The 18,706-nt window shown below is 46.3% G+C and overlaps 1 protein-coding gene and 1 long non-coding RNA gene across 2 annotated transcripts in view; one reads left to right on the forward strand and one right to left on the reverse strand.

The window, feature by feature from the left end:
• The window catches only part of CLIC6 (chloride intracellular channel 6), a 57,202-nt gene that overhangs the window by 20,420 nt on the left and 18,076 nt on the right, over positions 1 to 18,706 (reverse strand). The window lies entirely within an intron of this gene.
• On the forward strand, positions 1,614 to 6,083 carry LOC113889899. The gene is made up of 2 exons (XR_003510429.1): positions 1,614 to 3,643; positions 4,743 to 6,083. It is a non-coding gene; the product is annotated as an uncharacterized LOC113889899 (long non-coding RNA).

Raw genomic sequence — 18,706 nt, forward strand, 5'->3', positions numbered from 1 at the left:
AGTAAAGTAATGCTCAAAATTCTCCAAGCCAGGCTTCAGCAATATGTGAACCGTGAACTTCCAGATGTTCAAGCTGGTTTTAGAAAAGGCAGAGGAACCAGAGATCAAGTTGCCAAGGTCCGCTGGATTATCGAGAAAGCAAGAAAGTGCCAGAAAAACATCTATTTCTGCTTTATTGACTATGCCAAAGCCTTAGACTGTGTGCTAAGTTGCTTCAGTCGTGTCTGACTCTGTGTGATCCCATAGACGGCAGCCCACCAGGCTTCCCCATCCCTGGGATTCTCCAGGAAAGAACACTGGAGTGGGTTGCCATTTCCGTCTCTAGTTTTTTTCATCCATATGGTCATCCATACATGATCACTGGTTTTGCCAGTGGTCATGTATGGATATATTGACTGTGTGTATCACAATAAACTGTGGAAAATTCTGAAAGAGATGGGAATACCAGACCACCTGACCTGCCTCTTGAGAAACCTGTATGCAGGTCAGGAAGCAACAGTTAGAACTGGACATGGAACAACAGACTGGTTCCAAATAGGAAAAGGAGTACGTCAAGGTTGTATATTGCCACCCTGCTTGTTTAACTTATATGCAGAGTACATCATGAGAAACCCTGGGCTGGAAGAAGCACAGGCTGGAATCAAGATTGCCGGGAGAAATAGCAATAACCTCAGATATGCAGATGACACCACCCTTATGGCAGAAAGTGAAGTGAAGTGAAGTCACTTAGTCGTGTCTGACTCTTTGTGATCCCATGGACTGTAGCCTACCACGCTCCTTTGTCCATAGGATTTTCCAGGCAAGAGTACTGGAGTGGGTTGCCATTTCCTTCTCCAGAGGATCTTCCCAACCCAGGGATTGAACCTGGGTCTCCCTCATTGTAGGCAGACGCTTTACCAGCTGAGCCACAAGGGAAGTCAGAAAGTGAAGAGGAACTAAAAAGCCTCTTGATGAAAGTGAAAGAGGACAGTGAAAAAGTTGGCTTAAAGCTCAACATTCAGAAAATGAAGATCATGGCATCTGGTCCCATCACTTCATGGCAAATAGATGGGGAAACAGTGGAAACAGTGTCAGACTTTTTGGGGGGAGACTCCAAAATCACTGCAGATGGTGACTGCAGCCATGAAATTGAAAGACGCTTACTCCTTGGAAGAAAAGTTATGACCAACCTAGATAGCATATTCAAAAGCAGAGACATTACTTTGCTGACAAACATCCGTCTAGTCAAGGCTATGGTTTTTCCAGTGGTCATGTATGGATGTGAGAGTTGGGCTGTGAAGAAAGCTTAGAGCTGAAGAATTGATGCTTTTGAACTGTGGTGTTGAAGAAGACTGTTGAGAGTCCCTTGGACTGCAAGGAGATCCAACCAGTCCATTCTAAAGGAGATCAGCCCTGGGATTTCTTTGGAAGGAATGATGCTAAAGCTGAAACTCCAGTACTTTGGCCACCTCATGTGAAGAGTTGATCACTGGAAAAGATTCTGATGCTGGGAGGGATTGGGGGCAGGAGGAAAAGGGGACAACAGAGAATGAGATGGCTGGCTAGCATCACCAACTCGATGGACAGGAGTCTGGGTGAACTCCGGGAGTTGGTGATGGACAGGGAGGCCTGGTGTGCTGCGATTCATGGGGTCGCAAAGAGTCGGACACGACTGAGTGACCGAATGACTGACACAAAAGCTCTGAGTGATGAAGCCTCATCTCTGACCCTGGATTGAATCCTCCTCCAGAGGCCAAGGATCCTGGCGTCTTTCCGTGATTCAGCAACAACTTTTCAGTAGTATACTCATATACGGGCTTCCCAGATGGCACTAGTGGTAAAGAACCTGCCTGCCAATGCAGGAGATGTAAGAGATGTGGCTTCAATCCCTAGGTTGGGAAGACCCCCTGGAGGAGGGCATGGCAACCCACTCCAGTCTTCTTGCCTGGAGAATCCCGTGGACAGAGGAGCCTTGCGGGCTACAGTCCATAGCGTCACAAAGGGTCAGACATGACTGAAGCAACTTAGCATGCAAACTCATATACTACCCCACACTACACCACATACACCACACCATACACTCATACCACAGTGGGGAAAAGCAGCTATTACTACAAACTGCAATGTGGATAAATCTCACACACATAATGTGGAGGCAAAGAAACCAGACTCAAGAGTCCTTTAGGAGAGTCCAATGTAGGTGAAGTTCAAATACAGGAAAACTGTGTGACAGGAGTCAGAAGAAGAGCTGCCTTTGGAAGCTGGGTATTGTCTGGAAAGGGTGGAAGGAGCCCTTAGGGTGGTGGAAATATTCTATAGCCTGAGTGGGGTGGTGGCAACATGGTGGGTATACTCACCTTGACAAAGTCTTAATTAAGGTTTGTTTCCTTTACTGCAGGTTTTACTCCAATAAAAAAAAAAGAAGAAGCAAAAGTATTAATTTTAAAAATAGAGAGTCTGATTCAATAGGTATTGTATGGGGTCCAGAGATCTGAATTTTTAACAAAGTTTGCCAAGGTAACATAATGCTGGCAGTCCAGGGCCTCAACCCCACCTTGGACAAGAGATAAGGCTGGTCCAGTGCTACGGTTAAGGCATAAGACAGAATGGTTTGAACGACACCCCAGTGGATGATCTGTTGATGAGAAGGTTCTTACAAGAACTTCTAGCTGATAAATCCAGCTGCGTAAGTGTAAAGATAATGGGTGAACTTAATATACATGAAGAGGCACCAATAGACTCAGGTAAGTGGCCTCAGAGTTCCCTAAGCTGTGAAGCACTGGATTCACAGGCTCCAACTCCTCCAGCTCTCCCTTCCCGCTTCTAGCATTTATGGGCAGGTCCACCTGGTGTTTCCAGTAGTCATGTATGGAAGTTGGACCATAAAGAAGGCTGAGCACCGAAGAATTGATGCTTTCGAGCTGTAGTGCTAGAGAAGATGCTTGAGAGTCCCTTGGACCGCAAGATCACGCCAGTCCATCCTAAAGGAAATCAACCCTGAATAGTCACTGGAAGGACTGATGCTGAAGCTGAAGCTCCAATATTTTGGCCACCCGATGCAAAGAGCCAACTCACTGGAAAAGACCCTGATGCTGGGAAAGATTGAAGGCAGGAGGAAAAGGAGGTGACCGAGGATGAGATGGTTGGATGGCATCACCAACTCACTGGACATGAGTTTGAGCAAACTCTGGGAGATAGTGAAGGACAGGGAAGCCTGGTGTGCTGCAATCCTTGGAGTAGCAAAGAGTCGGACATGACTGAACGACTGAACAGCCTGGTGTCTGTGACAGATTAGGGGTGTGACAGTTAGGACCCCTGCAGATGGCCCTGTGGCTGCCTGAGGCCATACCCTGCCGGGGGGCCCCATAGCCTCATGGCCATTTTGAAGGCTGCCCAGTCTCCTATAGGCTGTGTCCTGGAGCAGGCATCAGCACAGAGCTCAGCTACATAAAACTCTGAGCAGCTTGTTGCTGGAGATCCCTCCTAATCATGGTGCTTTCTTAACCACTGCAGGTTTGGGCAGAGTCACACCAGAAAAGGGGGCGAAGGAGGAGATGAAAGTTCAGGGACACAAAGGCACGTATTTGGGTCAGTGCTGACTTGTTCCACAGCTTCTAAACCTCTTATTTTTATGGTGGTTACACTAAGCTCAGTCAAGCCTAAGGTAAGTTCTGCATAGTCAGGCCATTTTGTTTCTCCTTCTCTCTTGTGTCTCTACCCTCTGGAATCCTCTTATAACTCTATGCTGAACGGGGCAAGATCCCCGAGGAAATGCACTTTGACCAGGAGCTCTGTGCCTGGGACCAGCCGCTTTCTACGGCATCTGGCGAACAGCTACCCTGAATGGGTCTCTCTGCCTGGCTGCTCTGTCTCTTTCATGGTCTCAAACTCAAGCCAGTGTTTTCCCTTGAAATTGTTCTCAGCTTTTCCTGAACCCTGGAAGCTCCTTCTTAAGGAGAAACAAAAAGGGAGGGAGGAGCAACTCGTCTTTTAAAACCTAAAAATGGCCTGTGTCATCCAGCCAGGTAAACACTTCACCTTCTTAACAGGTTCCTTCCCAGAGCTGGAACTGGGAATTAACACAGGACCTGGAAGGTGGAATGATGGTCTGCAAGGCACAATGCCCACAGCCCAGAAGGTGGTGATGAAAGCTGCCTTTGTACATTGCCCACCCATGTGATCATCAAACAGAATTGTTCCGACCCAGCTCGGGCGCTGGTCTGAAGGCTGTCAGGCATTTTAGAAGAATCAGCCAGCTGCCACGACTGCCCATAAAAGATTTTTGCATATCCAGTGTTGCCTCACCTTAAATTGTTCTAAAAAACAACAAAAAAGTTTTCTGTCTCAGTCTGTTGTAAATGAGGGGGTTATGGGAACATGGCGGGAGTGATTAGGATGCCTTGCTGCCTGATTTTATTACTTTAATGTGCTTCAATGCCAGGATGTGCCAGCAAAAATAAAGGCAAAGATACACCATCTCCACTGCCCATTATTGGGCAACACCAAGGGAGTATCGCCCTGGTCATGGTCATTATCAGACGAGACGATGGGATAAACACACAGGCATTAGGGGTGAATAACTGACACGGCTGCCATAATTAAGACATCATATGCAGTTTTATTTTCCGATGCTGGTATTTTTACACTCTGGGCTAAGGTTTCTCAGCAGAGTTCTCAGTCTACAGGGAAATTTTTGTATGTATAAATTTCTGATAAAATCAAATTAGGCAGTTTGAGAGATCAGAGTGTCTTTTTGTTTCCAGTTAAGACCCAAGCACTTGGATAACCCAGATTCGTAGGCCCGCCTTTCGAAATGGAACATTTCTGAGTGCCTACGACGATGGTCACTCTCAAAAGAAAAGCACTGGTGCCTCTGACATGTTCTGAGAAATCTCGTCTGCCCCAGAGCCCGTTTGCAGCATTGGAGGATGTTGGTAATTCTACTGAGTCCTGGCCTGGGCCCACCTCCCACCTCCCAGCCCGAGCTGTAAAGGTTCAAATGTCGCTACAAAGGTCAGCAGGTCTTCAGACCGGAACCTACTCTCACCTCCTCTTTACGCACTTAACTCCATTTAGAGTTTGCGGAGGAGCATTTTGGTAAATTTCCTTTCAGTGCTTTTTGCTTCCAGCCAACGACCTTTCCAAGGCTGGGCTGGAGGGACACATAAGGAGCACCAGTCACCCCCACCTGCCACTAAAGTCACTCCTACTCCCCACGGCCTGTGAGGGACTGTCCCCCACCCCACCTGACAAATGGATGATGACCCTCTGGTGGCTCCAGATCACACTACCTGACCCTCCAGCTGAATCCCACCTTCAGGGTCTCTTTCTAGAAAATTCCATGAGGGCCTAAAAGGTAAACACATTCTGCAAAGGAAGCATTTTTCCTTACTCCACGTAAAGGTCATGAAAAAACAATTGGAGGGGACTTCCCTGGTGGGACAATGGATGAGAATCCACCTGCCATGAAGGGGGACATGGGTTTGACCCCTGGTTCGGGAAGATCCCACCTGCTTCAGAGCAACTCAGCTCGTGTGCAGCAACTACTGAAGCCTGTGCACCTAGCACTGTGTTCTACAACAAAGAGTGCAGCCAAAATAAATTAACTGTTAAAAAAAAAATAGTTCAAGGGTGGAGGGAAGATAAAGGAAGAGGCAATAAACTGGAAGTACTCTGTCCCTTTTCTGACAACTGGTTTTCAACCAAGAAGATGAGAGTGAAAAGTGTTAGTTGCTTCATCATGTCTAACTCTCTGTGGAGAGAGTTAGCCCACCTGGTTCCTCTGTCCATGGAGTTCTCCAGGCAAGAATAGAATTTTCATCTCGTGTGCAGGAAAGTGTCCTGTAGAAACACAGGAGGAATCCGGGGGTCAAACAGCTAATGTAGTCAACTCCATCCCAGGGATCCAGAGAAAATCAGTGAGTAATGATGGACGGTGTTCCCAACATTCTGGGGAGGACTTGCTGCTGTTTAGTTGCTCAGTCATGTTCAACTCTTTGCGACCCCATGGACTATAACCCACCAGGCTGAATAAAAGAGTTGCTGATCTGAGGAGGTGAAGGTCAGAAGACAGTTTGATGTGGGAGGCCACAGGCAGCCACGAAGAACAGCACTCCCCCAAGAAGAATGATGTGGTCAAAGGGCTGGTCAGGACTCTCCTCTGTTGGCAGCTGCCCCCGTGGAAGGCTGGAGACAGCACAGCCAGAGAGGAACAGCTGCAGCCAGCCGGATGGGAGCCGACTCTCCACTCCAAGACCTGCCTGCACACTCCCATGAACTCCTCCAAGGTCCTCTGCAGGAAGCCTGATGCCCTCATGTACTTTGGGGCCTGGCGATCAAACCCACCTTGCAAGGCCAATGGCAGAGATCCTGCCTCAGAGCTAGACAGGCAGCCCTCCCGTGGCCACGGTTCCTGCACACACACCATCTTATGACTGACTCCAGGGGTGGCTGAGCACCCGTCCTGGAAGGTGGGAGCTATAAACTCAACCCCAGGAGGGTGGGAGGGTGAGCTCGGGGTGCTGGTAAAGAGAAATGTGGGTGCAGTTCTGCATGTGCACCCCTAGAGCACAGCCTGAACCCACCATGTCCACCTGCCCCTAGGAGCGACAGGTGGGAGATGCTCCTCCTAGGTCTTTCCCTGCTCCCAGGGAAGCAGGTGGGAGCTCCAGGATCTCCCTAACCATCCACACAGCCAGTGTCTAGAGCCAGGGACCCGTCTTCCTTCAGCCAAGGGTCCCACAGGACATGGTGGAGTTCCAGGCCCACGGTAAGCACTCCATGTGTGAAACACTAAGGGCCTGAATCCCATGGCTCCAGGCACCTGAAGCCTGGTCCACTTCACAAAGTGCCTCCCAGGCCCGCCTTCCTCTCTCTTCTCAAGGCCAATGTCCATGAACTCTTGATTTTTTTAAAAGCTCACAAAGATAAGGTGCTGAAATGGAAGACCTCGTGTACTCACGAATCTTCAGAGCTTCCTAAGGGACATATTTTCTTCTTAAGAATGGAGGAAATCTCTCCCATTTTTGAGCCATACTTTTATGACAATTCTACAAAATTGCATGTAACTTTATATTTTAAAAAGATACAGTTTTGTAAATATTTGTATGTACATATATTACAAATATTCCACTTGTTTGATTTTGAATTACAGATGTCAAATATTCTGTTTTGGGGGGGTTATGTTTTATTATACTTTGTTAAAAAAGGAAAAGTTGTACATTTTTAGAATGTTTGTATGAGTAAATTTAATGTACTGGAAATAAAAATTTAAAAAAGAAAAAAAGCTCACAGTGTCTCACAACTAAGAGATCACCCAAGGAGAGCAGCATTCAATGGGAGTGGAACAGAAGAAATGGCAGCGAGGCGGGAGGGGGAGGGGAGACGGAGGGGAGGGAGGGGTGGGGGAGAAAGAAGGAAAAGGACAGGGGAGGGAAGTGGGAGGGGATCAGAACACGAGGCACTCAGGTCATGGGCAGCAAAGTCTTCCCAAAGCCTCTTGGATTTGAGGTTTGACTTAAAATGCAAAATTTAAATCAATCTGAAACTTCCTGGTTTTGAATAATCTGTACGTTTGACAAAACATCTATACAATTCTTCCTGTTTGCCAGACACCTTGAAGTTTCTGTTTTGAGCAACATGAGATCTCTCGGAGGCAACGCAGTCCAGGAGGATGGGTGGGGGGCCAGGGAGGGCCAGTGTGAACTTGGGTCCCACTCCTTACTAATCGAGTGGCCTCGGGCAAACCATTTGTTCTCCCCAAGCCTCATTTTCTCCATTTAAAAGCCAGGGATGAGAATCCCTACACCTCGGAGGATCTCTAGGTAATACACACCGGAGTCTCCTGGGCACCCAATAAAGGCGGCTATTAAAATTGTCATTAGCATCATCATTCCTCTTCTAAATCTGCAGGGCCCAGAACAATTAGGGAATTTAGGATACTTTTTAACAAGGCTCAATTAGTGTGATTTTCATGCCAAATTGTATAGGCCTTAAAGAAATACTGATTTTTTTTTTGCGCCCCAAAACCTAACGCCTCCTGTATCTATTCCAAGTGAAAATTAACAACGTAAGTAGCTTTCTTAATTGCAAAAGCAAACAGATCCTCAGCCAGGAGGCAAAACGGCAGAGCTCCAGCCTGGCATTTGTATCTGGGAGTTACCCCAGCCTCTTGGGGAAAAGTCCAGAGGAAAGGGCATCTGGAAAGCTGGGGGCACCTGACCGACAGGAGGGCTGAGGAGCCCAGGGAAACTGCTTTCTTTTCAAGAAATGATGCCGCAGGCCTCCGTCATTTGTCCACCATCATCTGGGCTTCCCTGGTGGCTCAGAGGGTAAGGAATCTGCCTGCCATGCACAAGACCTGGGTTCGATCCCTGGGTCCAGAAGATCCCCTGGAAAAGGAAATGGCAACCCACTCCAGTATTCTTGCCTGGAGAATCTCATGGACAGAGGAGCCTGGCGGGCTACAGCCCATGGGGTCGCAAAGAGTGAGACACCACTGAGCAACTAACACTTTCATCTGAGGGAGGGTGAGTTTCATATAATGAGGGAAGAAGGCAATCCCTTCCCCATCAGGACTTGGTGTTCAACATGCTGGAACTGCAGATCCACGTGGAGAAAGGCTATTTTAACCAAGCAGAGGATAAACAAGGAAGCCCATCTCTTCCTTGTCAAACTAGAATGTTTTGGAAGCAAAAAGTAAGTAGGTAAGTAAGTAAAGTCACTCAAACGTGTCCGACTCTTTGCAACCCCAGGGACTGTAGCCCACCAGGTTCCTCTGTCCATGGGATTTTCCAGGCAAGAATACTAGAGTGGGTTGCCATTTTCTTCTCCAGGGGATCTTCACAACCCAGGGATCGAACCCAGGTCTCCAGCATTGCAGGCAGACACTCTACCATCTGAGCCACCAGGGAAGCCCTTCGGAAGCAAATGCCCCCCCAAATCAGCAATTTTGAAGGTGATCTCTAAAAAGTAACACTTCTTAAAGCCCTGTTCTGTCTTCAAGTCTTTCCAAACTATTTATAGACATGGGCCTCTCCTCTCAATGGAAACAGTGACAAATATTATTTTCTTGGGCTCTAAAATCACTGTGGATAGTGACTACAGCCATGAAATTAGAAGATGCTTGCTCCTTGGAAGAAAAGCTATGACAAACCTAGATAAGCGTATTAAAAAGCAGAGATGTCACTCTGCAGACAAAGGTACGTCTAGTCAAAGCTATGGTTTTTCCAGAAGTCATGTACAGATGTACGTGTTAGAACATAAAGAAGGCTGAGCACCAAAAAACTGATGCTTCCAAACTGTGGTGCTGGAGAAGACTCCTGAGAGTCCCTTGGACTGTAAGATCAAATCAGTCAATGCTAAAGGAAATCTATTCATTGGAAGGACTGATGGTGAAGCTGAAGCTTCAATACTTTGGCCACCTGATACTAAGGGCCAACTCATTAGAAAAGACCTTGATGCTGGGAAAGATTGAGGGCAAGAGAAAAGAATGACAGAAGATGAGATGCTTGGATGGCATCACCAACTCAATGGACATGAGTTTGAGCAAACTCCAAGAGATGGTGAAGGACAGGGAAGCCTGGCGTGCTGCAGTCCATGGGGTCACAAAGAGTTGGACACAAATTAGCAACTGAACAACAACAGATCCTCTCAAACTCTTGTAAGATGTCCTATTTCTACTCCCATTTCACAGATGAAGAAACCAAGGCTCAGGGGGACTAATAAACAACCTGCCCAAAGACCCAAACATGATTAGGTGAATAAAGATCACTCATGTTCTTGTAAACTGGATCCAGTTAATGATCGCAACTCCTCTCCAAGCCTTCAAGATGGAAACCAGACTCCTCACCACCACCCTTTTCCTGAACATCACTCAGACCCCAACACAGCTTTCTCCTTCAAAATTCTTTTTGCCCAGGTCTCCTAGCTTCCCACCCAGATTCCTGCAGCAGTCTCCAGATGGGTCTCTCCTTCCTGGGATTTCTAGCCCCTCTGATCTTTCCTGTATCCTGGACAAGACGAACCCAGATAAAATGCCACTGTCTGAGCTCATTCTGCCGGAATGTTCCCCAAGTGCAGATTCCAGTTATGTTGCTCTCAGTTGTGTGTGACATGGGCAAGGTACCTGACCTCCCAGGGCAGCTCTTTGCTCATTTACAACAGAAGGTTAATTGTGCCTGCCCCTCCATGTAGGGTGAGAATGAAACAGATGTTATACAGAATACACAGGACAGTGCCAGACATGAGGAAACACTCAATAATCTGTTATGCCTCCCCTCCTTTCCTCCTTCGCCTTCCTCCCCTTCTCCCTCCTCCTCTCCATGGTCTAATAGATGCCGGCCAGTGGAGCCAATCACTCCCCTTAAATGCTGTCCTTCAATATCCCATGTCACCTTCCTGTCCACCCCGCCACCACCTCACTCCCACTCAAGTCAGGTCAGTAAGTTCTCCCAAGCTCTGGACCCTTTTCTGTGACTCTCTGGTCAGTATTTCTTTTTGCCTTTTCTGAAGTCCGCTGACCATACTATCCTCGGCTCTGCCCGGTGTTGCACCAAACTGTTCCTTGATTATTTCCTATTGGTTCCATTCCTTTCAGGGAAAACCATGCCAGACTCCATGGAACCAATGATTAACGGCAGTGCCTGGGACAGGTTCTTCCCACCCACCACTGACAGCATCCACTGCACACAGCCAGGCTATGGAACCATTCCAGGAAAACTCACGTTGAGGAGCCAGTGATCACTGTACTCAGAAGTTCTAGGAAGCTCCTTATCACGAGGAGTTCATTGAAATACAGGGGAACCAGTCTCACCCCCGGAAAGGGTTATCAGCAAGCCCAGCCTCATCGCCCCCAGTTCTCTCCCCAGGCCGTCTGTCCTGGGGCTCCTTTCTCCTCCCACCCAAAAGGACAAGGCCTGGGTGATCTGGTTTGTTTGGGACTGTGATGATTTAAAGTTGGAAATCCCTCATCAGCCCCCTCACTAAGTCTCAGGCGTGCTAGGATGGCTGGTCACCCCACTGTCCACTCAGATGACAGCTTTGTTTTTTGAGAGGGTCATAAAAAAGCATTAGTAACAACTTCCGAGTAACCTAGAAGGAGGAAAGGAGGAGAAGGGGATGACAGAGGATGAGATAGTTGGGTGGTATCACTGACTTGGTGGACATGAGTTTGAGCAAGTTCTGGGAGTTGGTGATGGACAGGGAAGCCTAGTGTGCTGCAGTCCATGGTATCACAAAGAGCTGGACACAACTGAACTGAGTAACCTAGAAGTGGGGCTTTGCTCCTCCCGAACCAGAAAAACTTCAGCACAGATGAACGTAACCCATTGATCAGATTAGGTAGCTGATCCTTGAAAGCTGAGGATCCAGGACTATAGGTCCCTGGAAGAGAGAACAGATGAACAGAGGTTGAAGTCCATGAGGGGTGGGGAAAGAAGTGGGAATTTAAGACAATCTTGGCAAACTCCTCAGTAGCTCAGGGTCAGCTATTAAAGAAAGGGCCTTCTTCCTCCCCACTGTCAGACCACCTTTGGGAAAGAGAAGCAGTTAAAAATCAGTAGTGCAGTGCAGTTAACAAATGTTCCCCAGAACTGCCCATCTCTGAATGTGATCAGTGCAGAAACACTAACTAGAAAGATATATGCACCCCCATGTTAACCAAGATATGGAGACAACCAAGTGTCCATTGGCGGATGAATGGATAAAGTAATATGATATGTATATATCGTGCTCAGTTGTGTCCAACTCTTTGCAACCCCATGGACTCCAGATACATTCCCTTCTCCAGCTACATATATCATCAGGTATGTGTGTATATATCTTTAGGTATGTATATCTAGAGAAGGAAATAGCAGCCCACTCCAGTATTCTTGCCTGGAAAATCCCATGGACAAAGGAGCCTGGACAGCTACATACAATCCATGGGGTCACAAGAGTCGGACACAATTGAACGACTATACCACCACTACCCTCTCTCTCTCTCTCTCTCTCTCTCTCTCTCTCTATATATATATATATATATATATATATACACACACAAAATTGAATATTATTAATCTATAAAAAAGTTTGAAATCTTGCCATTAGTGACAATGGAGATACTTGCCATTACAGACAAAGGAGAGACCTTGAGGGTTTTTGAGGACACAAGAAGACAAACACCATAAGATCTCATTTCTACATGGGATCTAAAAAAGAAAAACTTCATAGATTGGTGGCTGCCAGAGATGAGGAGGGAGGGAGGTGAAATGGGTGAATGAGGTCGAACGGTACAAACTTCATGTATTAAATAAGTCATGGGAATGTAATGAGCAGCATGGCAATTATGGTTAATGATACTGTATTGAATATTTGAAAGTTGTTAAGAGAGTAGATCTTAAAAGTTCTCACCACAAGAAAGAAAAAAAATGTTGTAACTCTGTGTGATTTATGTTAACTACACTTATTGGGGTGATCACTTTAAAACATACACAAATATCATATCATGATGTTGTACACCTGAAGCTATATCATGTATGTCAATTATATCTCAATTTTTTAAAATTTAAGAAATTAAACTAAAAAGTTATTAAATCAATGGATAATTGAAAAAACTGCCCTCCATCATGGACACCCTGGATACTGAGTTAAGCCTGCATTAAACCACAGCCCCTGGAAGAGTCGTTCATTCAGCATTTCAGTCAAGATCTTCCAGACTCTCAGGTTTAGCCTCTGAAGTTCCAGGTAATTGAGGAAATAGCAAATTGAAATGAAATCAGAACACTCCCAACATGGGGATGCTAAGACTCACCTTTCCACAGCATGACATATTACTATGCGTCAATCTCCTATTTCCTTCTAACGGCGCTTGGTTCAGTAGACTGAACCAAGGGGAACTTCCCTGGCAGTCCATTGGTTAAGACTCAGTGCTTCAGCTTCAGGGGGCACAGGTTTGACCCCTGGTTGAGAGAGGAAGACCGTGCATGCCACTCGATGGAGCCAAAAAATCATAAAAAATTATTAAAAAAAAAATGTGCCAGCAGGTCTTGGGCCTAGTGAAGTACTTAAAAAAAAGAAGAAGAAGAAGAAAACTGAGGGGCCTCTGAGAGACTGGACACTAGCAAAAGGTGCTGTTCCTTCCTCTTAAATTAGAGGATGAAAACCTTGAATTATTTTCAATATTCTTGCTTAATTGAGGGCTTATTTCTTTTCTTTTTTTTTCTTATAAGATGACCTACCTTATTTGAGAATCATCAGTAAAGAGTTGAGATTTAAAAAACAAAAAACTGTAGAGCAGATATATTTATATTGGCATAGTGGTTTCTTAAGATTAACAATCATAACCACCAGGTGCACAAAGAGAGGGAAGTGGGTGGAGTATCACTGAGATCTAAGAAATATAATAATGAAAACCACTTTAAACAGGTAGTGCAATTCATGTGACAAACCTACCCCAGAATAGCCCATCTCTGGGTGTGACAGACACTCCAGACTAAAGGGTACCACACAGAGGAGCCAGAAACCATCACCTGCTCATTCTTAAATCCTTAAATTAAGCTCAGCAAAGGCCATGATTTCTCTTTGACCCTCCATATGACCCTTTGGGTCAAAAAGAACAGCAAAAACTTCTGTCCCTAACAGGAAAGTCTAGGTACCCCACCCGCCTCAGGTCAGCAGCTGGAAGAAACCCTGGCAAACCTGAATGTCCACCTCCCCTAGGGAACTTGGGGCTGAAGTGTTCATCACTCTGTCATGTCCAACTCTTTGTAACCCCCTGGTCTGGGGAATTCTCCAGGCAAGATACTGGAGTGGGTTGGCATTCCCTTCTCCAGGGAATCTTTCCGACCTAGGGATCAAACCCGGGTCTCCTGCATTGCAGGCAGATTCTTTACCATCTGAGTTACCAGGGAAGCCTCTAGGGCTGAAAAGATCAGTATAATTAGTAAGTGGCAGCTTGGAACTCAGCTCCCATCTTTCATTGTAAAAAAGAAGACATATAAGTAGAGGCATCTTCTCAAAATAGTTCATCCAAGGCCCTAAGAGATTCGCAGATTCCCAATCTGTCTTTTGACAATGTCATTACAAACAAAATAGCTGTGTTATGAAATGATGATGTTGATGGTAATGGTGATGATGATAGCAACTAACACAGAGCCTTTACTCTTTGCAAGTCCTAGTTCTAAACACTCTACTGATATTAACTCAATACATCCTGACAGCAACTCTATTAGATGCATACACTATTACTATCTCCATTTGCTGGTGTGAAAATTGAGATACAGAAAGGTTAGCGTAACCTGTCTAAGGTCACATTGCAGGCCTTGAACCCAAGAGTCATCTAGAGTCCATCCTTTTCATCCCATTCTAGACACTGGCTCATGTCCAAATGGAGAGGCTCTAGCTCCCTGGGTGGGCAAGATCCCCCTGGAGAAGGAAATGACAACCGACTCCAGTATTCCTGCCTGGAGAATCCCATGGACAGAGGAGACTGGTGGGCTACAGTCCATGGGGTCATAAAGAGACACAACTGAGCAACTAACACTTTCACTTTCTTTCCAGCTTTTTTTCTTTCCAGCTCCAGCAAGATCCCTCCTCAGGATTAATGCCTCTAGGGCTCTGGCTGGGTTATCTGCTTGTTTATCTTAACCCACTTCCTTTCAGTAAGGTAATTTGCAGGATCAGATCAGATCAGATCAGTTGCTCAGTCGTGTCCGACTCTGCGACCCCATGAACCCATTATAAAACACACAGCAGAGGGCTTCCCTGGTGGCTCCTGGTACCTGCCTGCCGGTGCAGGAATTCGATCCCTGGTCCGGGAAGATCCCACATGCCTCAGGGCAACTAAGCCCATGCACAACAGCTGAGCCTGAGCTCTAGAACCCAGGAGGGGACCCCAACAATTGAGCTCAGGGGCCACAAGTACTGAAGCCCTCACGCCCTAGAGCCCGTGCTCCACAAGAGAAGTCACCGCAATGAGAAACCCAGGGACCACAACCAGAGAAAAAGCCTGCGTAACAAAGACCCAGCACAGCCAAAGATTAAATAAATACATAAAGTCTTAAAAACACACAGCAAAAGCAAGTGGAAAGTGCAGAGGGCAAATAGTGTTGGGACACTGGACAGTCCTGGGGGGACAACTTTGGTGGCCAAGTGGGCTGGGTGCTGGAGAAACCTCTGGCTGTGTGCAACAACCCTCTCCAGGAAACTTCTGCAAGAAATCACCGTGACAGTGGGTTCACACTGCGTGCTCCAGCCCACACGTGGAGCGCAAACCGTCTTTCTGCCCGATGAACGACAGGTCTCCCTCCTTGGACATGCACAGCCATGCAGGGCTGGCATCGACCTGCGAAAACTGAGGAGTCAAGTCCTGCAAAGCTGTGCTGCAAAGCCCTTCTTCCAGCAGGGCAGGCAGAGCCAAGGTGTTCCTTGAAAAACCCTTGTTGAATCGACTCTAACCCAGCTTATCACAGTCCCTGCAGCACGTTTCATGTCAGGTGGCCAAAAGAGTTTGGGTCTGGGATTTTTAAGGCAAGTAAAACCAAATGTGTATTCTTGGCCATAAATAGCTTTCTGTAAACCCACCAGTCCATCCTAAAGGAGATCAGTCCTGAGTGTTCATTGGAAGGACTGATGCTGAAGCTGAAACTCCAATACTGTAACCACCTGATGCGCAGAACTGACTCACTGGAAAAGAGCCTGATGCTGGGAAAGATTGAGGGCAGGAGGAGGAGACAACAGAGGATGAGATGGTTGGATGCATCACCGATTCAATGGACATGAGTTTGAGTAAACTCTGGGAGTTAGTGATGGAGAGGGAGGCCTGGCGTGCTGCAGTCCATGGGCAAAGAGTTGGACACGACTGAGTGACTGAACTGAACTAAAACACAAAAGAAAGTGTTGAACACAAAGCTTGACACTGCCTACTGTAGAAAAATGATTTTTTAGACTTGTCTTTCTCATGTCAGAGTCCAAGAAGGCACTGGTTAAGGAGGACCAGTGGGCAATCGCAGAAAAAGGCAGGAAAATAACCACCAATTCACTTTCCAAGTAGGTCTTTTGCTGTTGTCGCTGTTATTGTTGTTTGTTGTTTAGTCACAAAGTCATGTCCAGCTCTTTTGCAGCCCCATGGACTGCAGTCTGCTAGGCTCCTCCATCCACAGGATTTCCCAGGCAAGAATACTGGAGTGGGTTGTCATTTCCTTCTCCAGGTGATCTTCCCAGTTCAAGGATTGAGCGTGTGTCTCCTGCATTGGCAGGCGGATTCTTTACCACTGAGACACAAGGGAAACCCAAGTAGGTCTATGCCTGACCACAAGTCATCCCAGCCATGGCCTGTGGTGACAATGGTGGAATATGAAAGAACAAATTTAAAGACTATTTGCTGCTTCAGTAAGCTGGACAATGACCCCTCAAAGATGTCCACATCGTAACACTCAGAACCGGTGAATGGCAACAAGGTTATGAATTTGAGATGGGGAGGTTTCCCTGAGCTGTCAGGTAAGTGGGCCCACTCTGACCACATCCATCCTTAAAAGTGAGAACCTTTTCCAGCTGCAGTCAGCGAAGATTTGACTAGGGAACAGTAGTCAGAGAGATAAACCTGCTGGCTTTGAAGACGGAGGAAGGGGGCCCTGAGTTGAGGAAGGCAGAAGACCTGCAGAAACTGGAAAAAGCACAGATGTGGATTCTCCCCTGAGCCTCCAGAAAGGAGGTCTAGAAGGCACCACCTTCTTAGTGGTGCCTTAGTTTTAGCCCAGGGAGATGTGTGTCAAACTTTTGACCAATGGAACTGTCAAATAATACATCTGAGTTGGTTAAAGCCACCGAGTGTATGGTCATTTGTTACAGCAGAAATAGGAAACTAACACAACTGATGATGATTCCATATGGGAATCCTGAACCTTTTTCTAAGACGATTCAGTGGATCAACTGCACCCCAGTCACGCAGAAGGACCCTGAAGCAGGCAGTATGTGGCCTATTTCTGGAAACTTCCTGCACGAGCCTCTCCTCAAGGCCAAGGATTTGCAAGGTTGACAAACAGCCAAGCTAAGACCACAGCCCCTCTGTGTGGGCTTGAGAATACAATGACCCCTTTGAAATATCGGGAGGCTTGCTCATTCCTTCACACCACCCCTTAGGGCCACATGGTCTAGCAGACCAGCTCCTCAAAGAGCTTTCTACTTGACTCTGCAGGCTATATACTTTGCTCTAATTTCTTAACCTGGTAAAAGCGATCCGAGGATCCATCTGGCCAAAACCTAAGAAGGCATAGTCCCAGATCATCCTCTCAAGAGGATGAGGAGGTCCACTGTGATATTCTGCTCTTTTTATTCTTGTTTCCTCCCAGTGGTTTTTCTAGAATCTGCCTTCTCAAAAAAGAGCTTTATGGCTTCAAGCCATGGAACGTGTTCAATAGACCTGGCGCTCCCTAGTGGTCCTGAGATGCACTTTCTGGCTTACCACCTTCCCTTTAGACATATCCATACAGTCCATCCTATAGGAAATCAGTGCTGAAGATTCGTTGGAAGGACTGATGCTGAAGCTGAAACTCCAATCCTTTGGCCACCTGATGCAAAGAACCGACTCATTGGAAAAGACCCTGATGCTGGGAAAGAGTGAAGGCAGGAGTTGAAGGGGACGACTGATCTGAACTGAACTGACTGAAACACAGTTGTGACCCGAACAGTAGTGGCTTTACTGATGCATTTCAAGTTGAGATCAGCAGCTGATGTGTGCACACTTTGTTCGTGATAGGAAAATAGCAACTGAAGATTTGTAAACTACTTAGGAGAGAGGAAGTGTGAAGAGTGGAAGAGTAGGGTCACCCCATGTGCTAGGCAGAACCGATCATGAAAAAGAAATTCTGATTTTCTCCAGAAATATTCAGATTAAATGTGTTCAGAAGTCTCTAGCTCGTTTGCATAATTATTTAGAAACAAGGGCTTCCCCAGTGGCTCAGTGGTAAAGAATCCACATGCCAATGTAGGAGACATGAGTTCAATCCCTGGGTCAAAGATCCCTGGAGGAGGAAATGGCAACCCAATCCAGTATTCTTGCCTGGGAAATCCCATGGACAGAGGAGCCTGGTAGGCTACACACAGTTGTATGGGGTCGCAAAGAGTCAGACAGAACTTGGCCACCACACAACAACAACTTAGAAACAGTCAGCCTCCTGAAAACTTTAAAAAAAAAATCCCTCTCTATTTTTTCTTTGTAATGTCTGTAAGTTTTAAAGAGACCAAAGGTCTGAAACTATCTATTTACAAAGATGAAAGTCTATTGCCTTAAAGACACAGTAGTTTGATGACCAACTTATGAAAATTGTTTGGATCAGAGTCAGGAAGGGAGGGGAATGGAAATTTCATATATTTTGTTCTAACTGAAACTAGTCAGTTAATCAGAAACAACTTAAAGGTTACTGAGAGAATTCTTGTGACCAATGCTTTTAAGATTTTAGAATGTATGCTTTTAAGATTTTAGAATGTGTTCCCTTTAATGCTTAAAGATGGCAGAAATCAGAGGCTTTATGCTTAATTTTTTCAGGTAGAAAGGAGGCATCACCTGTGTGGTATGATATGTGAGTTCTGGAAGAATCCACATGTCTAAAAATGCCCACACCAGCCCTCCGTGAAAGCCTGAATCTCAAAGAATTGTCTAGAAAAAGCCACTGTCTGTTAAGAAGTGGCAGTGGTTATCTTCCCCAGGACTAACACAGGAAAAGACACCAGTCCCAGAAACCTCTAACCT

Source organism: Bos indicus x Bos taurus, chromosome 1, assembly GCF_003369695.1.
Source record: "Bos indicus x Bos taurus breed Angus x Brahman F1 hybrid chromosome 1, Bos_hybrid_MaternalHap_v2.0, whole genome shotgun sequence".
Lineage (NCBI taxonomy): Eukaryota > Metazoa > Chordata > Mammalia > Artiodactyla > Bovidae > Bos > Bos indicus x Bos taurus.